The sequence below is a fragment of the Phasianus colchicus genome, chromosome 3 (assembly GCF_987193195.1).
Source record: "Phasianus colchicus chromosome 3, bPhaCol1.hap1.1, whole genome shotgun sequence".
Classification (NCBI taxonomy): Eukaryota; Metazoa; Chordata; class Aves; order Galliformes; family Phasianidae; genus Phasianus; species Phasianus colchicus.
This window is the reverse complement of record NC_143438.1, coordinates 25,481,084-25,496,113: the sequence shown is the minus strand read 5'-3', so window position 1 is coordinate 25,496,113 and position 15,030 is coordinate 25,481,084. Positions and strand designations below refer to the sequence as shown.

The window sequence follows — 15,030 nt, the reverse complement described above, 5'->3', positions numbered from 1 at the left end:
GTTCTTTTTTTTAATCACCTCCCTCCTAAAGTTACATAGATACAGTTTGAAAACTCATTTAAATCTTGTTTATAAAAAATAGTTGTTCTTCCTACTGTGATTAATTCTGTGTTCCTGTCAAATCCACAAATAAGAGCTATACCTCCTAGTATTACCACTTGAAGATAAACACCTTATTCTAAACAGCTTTAGAAATGTGTGTATCACTCAGATACTCGATTAGATTAGAGCAATAGCTCAAAGATAACCTCATTAAACACCGAGATGAAACTGAAGGCTCCAGACCTTCAATGCAGAAGTTGAAGCATTTGCCATCCTGTTTCATCAGCAGACCCAGTAACATAGACTGTTTGCTATGCAACAGACCAGGTCCTTCTAATTTGTATTCTCCTAAAGTGAGGCTCAGTTTCAACTAACAAACTGATTATCAAGTTGCTTCAACTATTTTTTTTTCTTAATGTCACCACTCATTTCTGCAGTGGTATGAATTTTAAGATCTGTAAGAGGCAGTTACCCATCAGCTGTCATTGACTAACACAGTAAAAAATAAAAAATAAAAATCAATCCTTAAACTCAGAGAGACATTCTGCCAAAAACCTGCTAATGTCTGTTGCTTCTGGTGACAGCAAAAGAATATTCTGTCACAAAAACTAGTTCTCCTTTGCTGCTCGAAGAGCTGCAGTATTTGAGATATCCATGAAGATAGCTTTAAAAAGATGAATAAAGCAAGTTTTTAATGATGCTTCAGATCTCATTCATCACACTATGGTCATGACTACCACATCAGTGGGCAGAGTGCTTGTGAATGGCAGCATCCTTGTGCAAACACCAGCAAACCCAGCTGGTCCAGAACAGGATCACGAAGATAAGAATGAAAATAGTTTCACCAGTACAGTGTCAGCCAAAATTAGATCAAAACCCCAAGTTTTGGGGAGTTTATTTTTCCTCCCCACCCCCGCTCTGTTAAATAATCCTTAGTTGCTCAGCATTTTTGGGATCCTCTCAAGACCCAGATCCCCACCATTAGTTTCCTTCCCCTTACAGCCAGTCTATCATTGTGGCCACATAGAGCAGCCTCCCCAACACATTGCTAGGGATGTTCACTGAGCTGGGATTTTCTGTCTGGCAACTAGAAATCAGTCTGAGGAGACAGATGGAGAGATCCTAAGGGATAACACAAGCCTTCCTTTAAAAAAATAACTTTGTAGGAAAACAAAAAACAGTAATCACTGCTTGCAAATAAAAATCTAAGCAGTGGAGAAAGTCAGAAGGAGAACCAGAGGAAGTTTAGCAGCCAAAGGGAAGAAATGAGGTGAGAGAGATGAACCAGAAGAGGGCAGAAGCAACAGGCAGTGCAAGAAAAGGACACAGAGGGGACAAACTGTAGCAATTCACAGATCCACTGACACACCCTTGCTCTTCTCCTTTCTAACTGTACCAACCTCGCCTGCTCCTTTTTTGGCTGATACTCTAACTGGAAAACTACATGCCTTTTCTTAGGGCCCAAGAGATAGTCAATACCATCAACACAGCATATAACACAAGCTGGTCTACAAGAAGAAAGAGAAAAACATTTCTCTTACACATAGCTGTACAGTACTCACGGGTACTGTGAGCAATTGCAGTTCAGTAGACAGTCTTTGCTCCAGTATTCTGATGAATTTAAAGATGACAGAGCTTTGCAGAGGGACTGAGCACTGACAAGGGCCACGTGTGGGGCAGGATCCTTGCAGCCCAGCCTTGTGCCAGTGCACTCTGCAGAGATCTGAGTCTGTACTGCATGACATTCATAGGCTTCATTTTACTAACTTTTATTGCTGTGTGGTACATACAAGTCAGTAGTTACACATTATTCATAAAATCTAGCAAAAAGTGAACATGTCTGACACATGTGCACAGAAATTTTTCTGAGCACAGAAAAATTGCATTGCATAGCCTTTTTCAGATCACATACTTCCGTGCATAAGCCTTGACTGCAAGATGAAATAGCAACCAGATACCCAGTCCATAGCATTTTTTCTTTATATTCCCTCACTAATCTATTAGGAAGGCCTACAGTATGGAAGGATATCTGTCTCCTGGTTACAACTGACTCAACAAAGGCCTCAGTATCAACAGACTCCTCCAGGCATAAAATGGAGCTTCTCACAACTGCCATCCTTCACAAAACACAATATAAAATTAAGCTTCAGAAGTTTTTATTATTTTAGCCAGCAAGGCTGTTAGTGACTGTTATACAAATGCTTTCTAAATATCTCTGACATGTTCCTGAGGGATAAAATACAGACCAAAGAATTTAAAGAAACATATACTTTCAGAGACCTAGTAATACTGACCCAGAATGAAAATGCTCTACACCTCATTAAACGAGAATTAATTTTGAAAAATCTTATTTAGCCATTAAACTTGAATGCAATAAAAAGATGTCAGTCCACTACACCGAACAGTTATTGCTAAGAAAAACAAGTGACCAGAAGATTATTTTTAACCATAATTTATTTTTACCATATTTACTAGCAAATGCAGCCTCAGTTCAAGTGAATGCTTTTCCTTCATTTTAGGCTACATAATTATTTTTATTTCACAAAACTAAACTCTTTAGAGAAGGGCAAAATATGCCTTGCTTTAAAGGGAAACACTTCAATGACGACATTTCTTGAACAGTCTTCAATCTCCTATTCTTCCCAGAAGTGACACAACTGTTAACTTATTCATTGTAATACACTGGTAAAAAGGCATCCACGCTCCTTGTAAGGGAGCCACAGAAAAAGTCAATTGTCAAGTTTTCTACTGGGAATCAGTGATGTATACTGAACCACAATTTTAACCACAAGTAAAGCTGTGATTATTATTCTGCATTACCAATGCACTGATACTTCATTTTACATAAAATATCATCACATTAAAAAACCTCTTGCTTGTAATCTGGCCATGTGTCTTGCCTTCTACTTTGATCTTTACCTAGATGCAACTTTGATGCAGGAGATGGTACAGTTTAGGACGTTTTGTCACCCCTCACAACACTGTAAACTATCTTGTGTTGGGAACTACAAAAATGCAGGTGTAAAACCATGACTTAAATGAACAAAAATGTTGTAATTGATGACTGAACAGAATTGCATGCAATGGAGCAGCAGAAGACCATGCACTTAAATAACCAGGTGAAAACATTTGGCTAGAACAAGAATATATTTTCAGTCAATAGGAGAATAGGAATGTAAAGGTTGGATTTAGTGAAAATTTGCATGTGATCTTGAAGTTGTATAAAAAGTGGCTTTGAAAATACGGTAATATGAGAGTATTGCAAGTTTAGCTCTTGAATCCTAGATAAACTGGGAAGAGACAACACAGATTTGAGTAGTGTTTGTTAAATAATTAAGACAGAAGATCATCACACACATTATCATTGTAGCCATCTGGAAATGTATTTTTGTATCTACAAACTGTGCAGGAAAAATGTCAATTTGTACATGGATGTAAGAAAAAACAGAAGTGAGACAATAATAAAGCAACTTCAAATAGTTGTGGTTTTGGGGGGGGTCTGTTTTTTTTTTATTTAATATCTAACTGAAAACTGTAGAATGTAAAGTCTAAAAATTAATAAATATCTACTGTTTTGTAAGTCACTGTACAGAACTGTTTGATAGTACTTGGAATTATCTTTCCTAAGGACTAGCATTTCAAAAAGCATTATGTTAAATCACAAATATAAAGGACAAAACTGTACTGCTAAAACAGAACTATCAGAGGATATTCTGCATATTAATACTAGGCAAACTTCCAAAATAAAGATTGTGTTAAAGTAGTTACTACTTAGAAGAACTGCTGGAGGAGCTCCAGAACATCATGAAATGACTGCTTCAGTCAAATAATTCAGGCAAATTTATTCATCTGCTGTGTTTGGTCCTGCATTTTTTTGGTACAATTTTATAGAGCGATGGCTTTTAAAAATTTCAGCAAATTCACAGTGGCCACAGCTTTGACAACTGAGAGCCAGTGGAAGGAGTGCACCTGCTGAATCTACTAACCACTGCACCCAAGCATTTGCAAATGCATTTCAGATTCCCACCTCCTCGTAAGTCCTTCCTAGCTAACTATTTCTTCCCATTAATAACCAACAGCATCTCTCCTTATGTCAACACCATAAGCAACAGTAAGGTTTATCACACTGATACAAAGTAAATGGGAAACTCAGACCTCTGATTCCACATCACTGTTATGGAACACTTCTGTTCCCCATCTCCTTATTTATATGTAGGCTTGGTTTTTTTTCTTTATCAAGACAAGCCCTCAAAACACCTATTCATCTCACCAAGCTTCTGGTTAGAACTTCAGTTCTTGGATAGGTAATAGAGATAGTACCCTGAGGAGAACACTTGAGTAAACTAAACCATGTAGTGTCTCTGCAACAATTACAGAAAAAGCCTACAGTAAGCAGGCAACTATCCCGCTTTCCTTGTTCTTTACCATTACCTCTGCAAAGATAATGATTTAAGATTTTTTCTGCTTCAGCAAAAGTTTTCCCATGCATTTATATCAATGTCATATGCAAATTAAAGAAGTTTAACGTTTATTCTAATCTTATGATTAACATGCAGGCAATACTATAACGTTTAAAGCGAATCATCTATTTTATTTTTCCATACTATATTTCTTCACTCAGAGGACAGTGAGGCCCCAGCTCAGACTGCCAGGAGGAGGTATGGATGCCCCATCACTGGAGGTGCTCAAGGCCAGGTTGAATGGGGCTGAGCTGGTAGGTGGCAGTCCTGCCCACAGCAGAGGTTGGAGCTAGATGGAGTAAAGGTCCTTTCCAACCCAAGCCACTCCATGATTCACTAATTCCCATAATACTCTTCCACACCAGATTTTGTATTTAGACCTCTGGTTCAAATGAGAACTGCAGCAGGAAAAACATAAAAATCTCTCTTATATCACATTCAGTTGTGTTAATAATCAGAATATTTGAAGACATCATGCAAACCTCTATTTTTTAATTAGTAACATTAAATATGTGACTAACAATTCTATCTTTTGAAGATATCTATCAGAAGCATATAAACCCTCATAAAACTACCAGAAACCTAGAACAACCAATTTGAAAGGAAAATATTGGCTTCAGTTGTATTTTCCCAAACCATCATCTACCTTTCATTAATATTTCACTATGTATCCCAAGATCAAAGATATATCTTCTACCTTCTGTGAAGGATCAAGTTCATAATTTTTTTCCTAAAATAAATGAGGTGAAATTAAAATTAATTAATTCCTATGCGATTTTGGCTGTAGAATGGTCTTTTAAGAAGATCAAAAAAAGTAAAAGACAAAAGGTAAAGTTCAAATTTAATACAATGCTTACACTGAAAATCCCACATAAAACTGTGTCATAGATGCTAGGAACATCCCTGAGCACACCTGAGCTTCCTAGCAATGCAATCTTTTACTTTTGCTAGATAGGGCAAGATAGAAAAAGAAATCCTTCTGAGGAGAGAAAAAAAAGTAGTTTATTTTCTTCCTCCAACACAATTTTTAAAAATTTAAGTGACATTTTGTTTAAAAGTAGTCAAAATTGACACAACAGAAATTACACACTAGCTAGAGAATGCACCTGATGAAGCTGTCAAACAATGAATACGGGTAAGTTAAATAACCTTGGGGTACCTGAGGAACATCTCCTGACATATTTGTTCCAATACACAGAAGCCGCTCGGGAGTCTCCTTCAGAACACAAACCGTGCTGCTCTGTGCATTTATATCTTTGAAAATATGTATATATACATATAAATACACACATACACAACAGCTTTTCTGAGTATCCTTCTTCAAAAGTGTCTTTTCAACTTCATTTATATTTCCAAAGTTTTAGCTAATTGTTCATAGTGACTCTGTTTAATCATTTGTATTTAAGAGCTTTCAGGAAAAAAAAAAAAAACACAACACCATTCCACAAAGTTATTTCACAAAGTAACAATGTTGTGAAAATCCAATTTGTCTGGTGACATCTTCCCCAATGGTTTCTCAGCAGCTGACAGTTTCCATCAGTCAAAGACCAAATTACATAAAGCGTCACTGATGTCTTCATCATATCCAAAATCGCTTTAGACTTCTGTAGCTTTGGATACATCATTTTTCATTTATCACTTTGGAATCTTATAAGCATACAGTAAGTATGCACAGACTGCATATCTTGAAAAACTCTTAGCCTCTTTCTTTTGAGGAATCTAAGATTCAGAGAGTTAACTTGTCAAAAGTCACCTTGAGCTCACAAACAGAAATGTATAGGTTACTTACATATTCTCCACAATTTTCTAAAAAGAAAAGCTTTTTCCTGCTTTCTTAGACAGTTTTATGGCATATAAGTTTTTCCTAGCACTCTTGCAGGTGCCTAAATGGGATGTTTCCATATATCCCTATGTTTTATGACACACAGTACACCCACAGGTGTGAAAAATTAGTTTGAAAGCCTTTGAGAGCTCTCTCCCCACTGCAACAGCTCTCCAGTACACTGTCAGGCAAGGCTGGATGATCTACAGTCAGGAACATCCTTAGCTACTTTCTTAAGGCCACCATGATCCAAAAGCCATAAGGTATAGCCAGGACTCCTCTTTGTGCTCAGTGATGTTCATTAAAACAATGCACCTTCTACAACATAGACCTTCCACATTCCACTCTCCCTCTCACCTTCTACTGCAGTCCAGCTTCTTTCTTCCCTTTCCTGCGTACATTGCAGAGGCAATGCAACATCCTGCCTCCCCTGAGCCATCCAGAGCCAAACCATTCCTGAGCTGACTGCTGGCTAACCCAGGCTATAATACACACCATCAATATAATCTCATACAAGCTGTGCCAGGATCCCTCTCACTCCTCAGCAGCAGGGAGGACAGCACATTCAATTCACTCTTGAATTTTACCCTGAGCTGCAGACCACCAACTAATGCACAAACAAGCCAGACCAACCATTTTCCCTCATTTCCTTAGGTATTCAAAGATTTGGCATGCTACATTGGATGCAAGTGGTTACTGATAAAGGTGAGTTAAAACATGAGGGAAAAAAAAAAGTCTGTGCATGACTGTAAGTAATGCTGAGTCCTCCAGCAAAAATAAAAAAAGAATGAATTTACTCCCCTTAGAAATCAAGGTGTATTGATATTTCTGTCCCTCAACTTTATGAACCACTGCAAACCTCAGCACCTCTCCTTTCTGATCCAGCCCAAACCTTCTTTTTGTTGAATATTCACAAGAGGATACTCATTAAGAAAAAAAAAAACAACTCAAATATTATCATCTTTCTTGTATTTGTTTTTATTTCTTTTCTCAGAACTCCAGCGGTACTAAGTATGCTTTCTTAATTCCTACCACTTCTACTCCTTCTGCTCTTCTGTAAGCCTGTTGCAGTTATATTTCTTCTCCCTTCTTTACCAGCTCTCTGCTTTGATGACATTTGCACATTACTTTACAAAGATGTAACATTAAAGTTACTTACAGAACAGTTCCTGCATAAAGCTCTAGAAGGAATAGCAAGTCAAGGAAAATGACTGTGAAAACAAGCAAACAACTTGCAAATACCCTGTCAAAGACACAAGGAAACACAGAAGTACAATAAAATATCTCAGGAATAAAGTCCAGCTAAAACCCGCCCTTTGGTTGTAGGTGTGGTGTTAAGGAATGATTAAGACAGAGCAGAAAAGTGCCAGTTTACATAGTGGTGTAACAAGATGCAAGCACCATAGGCATGCCCCCCTCTTTGCTATGAGAATCGTCTATGGAATGGAATTGTTGGAATTCAAAATAAAGAGTCTAGAAAGAAAATGTCAAGGATGCAGGTCTTTCCACCAAGAGCCTTGTGTAATAATGAGATGCGAAGTTTGACCTAGAAAGGGACTGAGAGGAAAACAGACTGGACACAGAGAAAACAAAGAAACTTGCTGATATTGTGTGTATTTGGACAGGGAAAAAATTTAGAAATTTAAATCAGTGTTAGAAGATGCATAACTCAAAGACATACATGATTTGAATGACATTCAACTTCTTGAGGAGTAATAACAGAAGCTATTCTAGCATGGTGCACTTGTTACGCTCTACCTGAGCATGCTTTGCCATTGAGAGAGGATGTGATTGGCATACTACTCCCAAAAGCATTATTTGAAAGCAAAATCTTCCCCACATCCTCTCTCTTACCAGGCCAACTCTCCTCAGTTACACACCACTTCCCCATGATGAGTTAGTCACAGAATGACCTCATGAAGAGCCTGTGTTGCTGAAATGATACATTCCTTGATACACTCTATTTCTTAAATTGTTAACATAAGATGTCATTTTATCATTTACTTGTTTAGTCACTACAGCCATATTAAACTCTACAACTAACCAATATGATTTTGGATAAATACACTTTCTGCATGGAAAATCCAGCATGGACTTCACAGTCCTTTTCTCTTTAAAGATACAAACCTATGTTTATACTGTAACAAATATATCATACAATAAGATATGAAAGCAAATTGAAACACAGTTCTCACTGTGCAAAAATCTTTGAATACCTTCAGTGCTCCATAAATAACTCAAGCAGAGGTCATCTCAGCAGGTTAATCATGAGTCATATTGCAACAATATATAGTTTGTACAAGCTAGGCTGTGTTATCTAGTCCACTGATAAACATGGTTTTCAATTTCCAGGGCTGTCAATCTTGCATGTTTTCAGCAGTTGATTCCAACATATTTTAGAAAAATGCAACCTGAAGGTGAGTGAAAAGTAATTCCAGCCACTCTCAATGTTGTCATGCAGAAAGGCTTCCAGAGCAAATGGATTATGCACTCTGTGCAAATGCACACAAGTATTGCAAGTATAAAGATTAAAAAAAATTAAAAAAAATCTTGTGCAGTAAAATAATGTAACAGCAACCACAAACAACAAACAAACACACCAAATCTGTATCAACAGAGATGGCTCAAAGGGTCTCAAAACAGTGCCCTTTTCTACAAATTGTCTTGATATTTTCAACAACCAAGACAAAGGAAAGCAACCCATGTGGTTTCAGGCAATTGAAAGATTTATGGCATACTTAAAAGTCAATTGCAGAAAGAAGTGTGACTGGTGGAGGTACAGTTATGCCAGTACAGAAAAGACACCCCTTATTGTTCATTAGATTTTTGTTAAGGGTAAAACTAAACAGATTAAAATTACACATCAAAGACTATTTCATTTCACATCAGGTATTAAAAACAACTCCTAACTACCACTAATTCAGGAGACTTGACAACAGATTTTAGTGGGAAGAGGCTCATTCTCTGTGGCAAGAAGCAGAGAGTCTTTCCATTAGACACAATGACCTCATCCATCCCTGTCTGATCCTCCTTCACCTACTATGCAAAGAGTACAGCCCAATTCATCAGTTCAGCACAAAGCTGTTTGCAGCTCAGTGGTCTGTAATTATGTTACATATCAGGCACAGAGCTTCTGAAAGAGAATGAAGCTCCCTCATTCCACCCAGAAATTTCTGTTGCTGTTTTGAAGCCATCCAAATTACTTGTAACATAAGAAACATCCAACAACTACAACCACAAACAAGCCTTTCATTTGTATGCTTCATTTGTTGCAATGCGCCAAGCATGGTTACAAAGGGAAACCTCCCACTACCACACACACAGCGCCACAAGGAAGATACAAGAAGAGGTAGAAGGGGCATGAGGAAAGACTTCCCCTTACCTGGATGAGGCTCAAAAAATTAGATTATTTGGGAAACATCTGAGTTAAGTAATAAATTTAATTGGTAATGGCCTACATTATATTCCTCTTCCTTTTTTCTCTTGTAATTGGTCTTATACTCTGATTCTCATCCATTTGCTCAAAATCACACCCTTGTATCCCTTTTCCTGCACAGAAAAACATTTTATTCTTATTTCAAGTATCCTCAGAAAACTTCCTGGAGGAAGTACAGATACTGCTGTAGCAAACTTCTCTTTACTACTGGCATGGATCCATCCACCTCAAGTCCAAACCACTGACTGAAAAGGAGAGACATTGATCCTTTCATTCCCAGCAGCTGTTTCCTTCTAAGATCCTAAAATCCAGTTTCGTTAATTCTGAATAACTTTCTTCAGTACTTTCTCATACTTACCTCTCATCATTTAATACCTTCAATTAAATCTTATCATTATCCAGTAATCTTCCCCCTTGACCTTCTCTCTTTACCAGCTGCATCAGTTTTGGCCGTTTCAACTGCTAACATTTTGCAACTCTATCACTTTTACCCTTGCCCCATTGACTGTTGTAATAGAACACCAACATTTTCTCTCTCATATTAATTTGTAATCACAAAAGTATCTCTGAGTTTAGCACTCTCTTCTCACTCTTTATACCCTCTCTAATCTTTCCCATATTATCTTACTCATTTCTCCCCTCCAATTCCACTACCTCTACCCAGAAGCAAGTTCCACTGGTGCTTATATACCAGTATGAGGGGTTTTTTCTACTAACGCTCTCTTCGACAGGCAGTAACAATTGTATAGGGAATGCAGTCAGAAAAGTGAGATTTTGGACTAGGCACTGAACCTTCAATGAAACATCTTGAACATATTAAGACTAATTGGATGATAATTTATTAAGTGCCAACATAAGCATTCATTTTACAGTGAGGAAAAGTCCCTACGTTCAACGTAAGACCTCAAATTACATAACAGCTCAGTATTTTTAAAAGCAGTTCTACCAAGAGTTCTATTCTGGGACTGCACCCTGCAACTTTACTATTTATGAAAGAGTGCACTGGAATTGTCACAGTAGACCAGACTGGATGTTTTGCCCACAAGGAATGACCATACTCATTCAGACTAAATATCCAGTCTGACCCACTAGCTTGCTTCCGGAAGCAGCCAAGTGCAACAGTGAAAAACAGACCAATTATGCAGAAATATGTTCCTCTGCCCCCAAAACACATACTGCACAGTTTTCTAAAATTTTCAGATGATTAACTACCCGACCTAGAGCTAGCACCTTTGCATGCATTTTTTTTTTCCTCCCTTTTCTAACTTTGATCAGCAGCTCATTATACCTATGCAGTAGGTACACCTTCCTGTAGCAAGGAAACCCAGAAGTAACCTACACACTGCGAGTGCAAAGAAAAACTTCTTCCCTTGCTTTGAAAGGACTCCTTGCCCTTTTCAGCTGATAACTCTTCTGATACAAAAATAAGGCACAAGGAGTCTTCATTTCCCACCCACCCACCTTACAGCTCTTAAAATTTTATAGATAAGTACCATTATTACTGTCTGGCCAAATCCACTCTTCCCATTGGGAGGCTCTCACCTAGTCTCCCAGTCATTCTTGCATAGAAGCTGTTCAATGCCTCTCTATCATCTCTCTTCACTCTTTAGGTCCTTTTTTTCTGAATCCTTTCCTATTTTACTCCCCTCTTTCTAAGATGTGATACTAAAATGGTGCACTGTATTTCAGAGCTAAACACGCTATATATTTAGAATAGCCTGATGATATTTTGGTCACTAGCCTTTCAGAGCTACTTCTGCCAACTTAAGTTTTCTTTGTGGCTGCTGATTCTTTCATTGAAATACTGTTTCTAATCACAAGATCTCATTCTTGATGTGCAAAGGTCAGCTCAAAATGTTTTACCATTATTGCTCTGAATTAAGTCTGCCATTTTAATGGCCACCCAATTCTGTAAGTTTCTTCTGTAGTTTTGCATTCCACTCCCTTATTACCTTCTTTTGTCTTGAATAAGGTAACATCTGAAACAAATCTTGTCATCATCCTTTAACTTTTGTTGAAGCCATTTAGGAATGTAACAATCCTCCCAGGCACCCACAGAGATTTCTGTGGAAATTCACTGGTGATTTCCAAGTCCTGTGAGAAATAACCACATTTTGTCCCATGTCTTATCATCTAACCAATTATTTAAAAAGTTCCCAGCCCTACCTCTAACCTGTGCCTGTCTTATTCCTTCAAAGATTTATAGTAAGGACTTTGAATGACTTTTCAAAATGTAAGTAAAACAATACATCACAATCTTTTTCATCTGCATTCTTGTTAAGTCCAGAAGACCACAGCATTTTATTAAGGCTTCAAATCAGAAAAACAATGGTTGAAAAGAATCCCTGGGAGTCATCCAGTTCAAAATACTACTAAAAGTCACAGCAGATCAGATAAGCTATGGCTTTGTCCAGCTGACACTTGAAAACCTCCATGAGGAGTGACCCAAAACCCATACCATGTAGCTCATAAGGAAATGGATTTTTCCAAAATGTCCAATGTTTGAATCTGTAACCTAAGCATGCTAACTCTCCCCTCCCACTGCTACATAGTTTGCTACTACTAAGAACATTAGATCCATCATCTTTGTGGGCACCCTTTCAAGTAGCTGAAGGCTAATATTAGCCTGTCTCTTCATCACACTCCTGTTCACAAAAATCAATGCTTTCGCTGAATCTTTATCATATTTATCCAGTCCTACCTAACACATCCACTAATCTATTACCTGAATTAATCCACTCAGTTTAAACAAAGGACTTACCAGTTTAGAGGTTCCTAGATTTCAAATGAATACTTTCTAAAATGTGACATCAAATTAGGCACCTTCACATCCTCAGCTGCTCAGTTGCTTTAAAGCTAGAGGCTGCACATCACACTCTATAGCTGGTCTATTTCACTTTTCAGTTCCTTAGAAACTTGGCAAATTACATGGGAGCATGCAATTGTTTCCACTTCTACAAATGCTTTCAGTTGAGAGCAGCAGCCTCATAACCATCCCGTAACAAGAGTTTCAAAACAGGAACCATCCCACACAGTTCAGTGGAGAGCACTGAACTGTATACACAACTAATTTATACACAATTATTATGTAGTTTTCTGACATGGCTTTTTACTATATCATTCATTTCCCGCTGTCTCTACATGTAGGACCCACAAACTCTTAACTGGCTTCCTTCTATTGAATTACTTAGAAACAAAAAGCACTTATTAATTCAATGTTTACCTTCATAAGGCAGTTTTTGTTTTGTTTCCTGTTCTTTTGATGTGATTTCTTTTTCCCTTTTTTTTCTCCTATTTTTCTCCTTTGAACACAGCCTTAGCTTTAATAAAAATGTCCTCTTGCTATTAATAGTCTCCTCTACCTTGTCATTTAGCTATACAGGCTCCTTTTTCCTAAGTCTTTTTTAAACCAACGGTAAACATTTGTGTGTAGCCTCCAAAATATCATCTTGAAATACTGTCTCTGCCACCTACAAATGTTTTAGTCTTACAGTTACTCTTTCATTTTTTTCTTTAAATAAACACTCTCATTTTCAGCTTCTCTTTTCAAAGATGAGCATAATTAAACGGAGGAAGAGAATGAAGGAGAACTGCAGGTTCTGTTTGTCTTGAATTCCTCCCATTTCTATTTTTCCTACTTTCTTCCTTAGTTAAGATGTAGAGAAAGGTAGAATACTTGTAATGGTCTACAAAGCTGTGTCTCAGCTTTTTTCCAGACAGCATCTTACAATCTAATCTCTCCGTGACATCAGCATCTACCCACTGAACCAAATGCAGTCTCTCACCCACCTTTCAGTCACCATCCCTCTGCAGTCATCTACTGTCTCAATTTTGTGTTTGTGCAGCGCCTAGCAGAGGGGTCCTGGGTCTACTTCATAGACTCCTGGGACATGATAAAAAAAAAAAAGAAATATTAAGTATTGAAGAGACAGCTCATCAGCAATTCTCAGACATGTTAAGCAGTAATAAAACATCTGCCTTTCAAGACAGAAGTTAGAAATGCAAAGCACTGAGCTGCACAGTGGTGAACCAAACAATGAGTCAAGAAAAAAATAATTATTAAGTAACTGGCAGCTTAGTTAATTAGTTAAATTAGTTAATAAGAATAAGAAGAATACTTGTCAAAGAATTAACAAAATCCCCAAGACATTAATTTGAGAAAAATCGCTATTGTAAAAATCTTCCTTGGTGTTTTAACTACTTATAAACAAGTCCCAAATGCGAGCAGAAATCTGTGCCTAAGTGAAATTCATGACAAAATGTAGGTGGACAGAACTTTAGTATTTTTTTCACCTTTCCATAAACTAGAAGGCTCACAAGAAAAACACAGTTATTGTTTCACATCTCAACGCAGTGCAAAATACACAGCACAGAAGTGATCATCGCAATGCATCTCTCTCTGTTAATCCACTGTAAACATAAAGGTAATACATATTTTAAAAAAGATCTTTTTTCTTAACTGAAAGAAAAAAAACAGTACTGATGATAAACCAACTGCTGTCTTTACTTAGACAAGCAAGACAGGAATCGCAGTTTCCCACTCTCCACAACTCAAAAGAAACTTACTTCAGAAGTAAGAAACAGTAGTCAGGCCACCTAATTTAAGCATTCATTTCTTTGCTTGAATGTGTACAGAACAAGTACACCAGCAGAAGTTCACCCTTGAACCTAATCAAAGAATTGAGGCAAGGAGTCGTTGCTCCGCTGTTTACTCACTTATATAAAGAGACTAGACTTGATGATTGAAGGTTTGCAATTCATTTTCCGCATACTTTTTTAGCCTATGAAAGTCTCAAGAAGTCTGCTGAATGCATGGGCAATACAGCCTAAAAAGAATTGTATAACGAGGAAATACCACATGTGCAGGATGATCCGGATTCATGGTTACAGTGCCCAAATTTCTCACCAACACCCTGCTCCTGATCACCAGGGATGTGAAGTCTTCATAATTTACAAATTCTCTTCTAAATTAAGAGCGTATATCATATGTGCACACACAGACAACTCTCCATGAGATTCCGTGACTTTAAATTCTGCTATAGAAGCTACCAACAGGAAATTTGGATACTGCGTCCTTGGTATAGGGAACAACTAAAGCTAAAGATGGAAGGTCATTTTGAATTTCAAAGTCCAAGGTGGTAGGCGAAACTTACAAATTTAAGACGACGTTGCATCACCATTTTCTTTGCCTCCCACTTTTCTGAAGGACAAGGACAAATTTAAATCTTGGAAGGGGACCAAGTTCTACTCTCTATATTGCTATGTATCAG

The 15,030-nt window shown here is 37.5% G+C and overlaps 1 protein-coding gene across 8 annotated transcripts in view; it reads right to left on the bottom strand.

The window, feature by feature from the left end:
• SEMA5A (semaphorin 5A) overlaps positions 1–15,030 on the bottom strand; it is a 323,479-nt gene that overhangs the window by 231,703 nt on the left and 76,746 nt on the right. For 5 of the 8 annotated variants that reach the window (XM_090137116.1, XM_090137114.1, XM_090137118.1 and 2 more), the window contains exon 2: positions 13,550–13,643. The exons of the other annotated variants lie outside the window; for them this stretch is intronic. The gene's annotated coding sequence lies outside the window, so the exon portion shown is untranslated. The remainder of the gene's footprint in view (positions 1–13,549; positions 13,644–15,030) is intronic. 8 annotated transcript variants of the gene reach the window in all.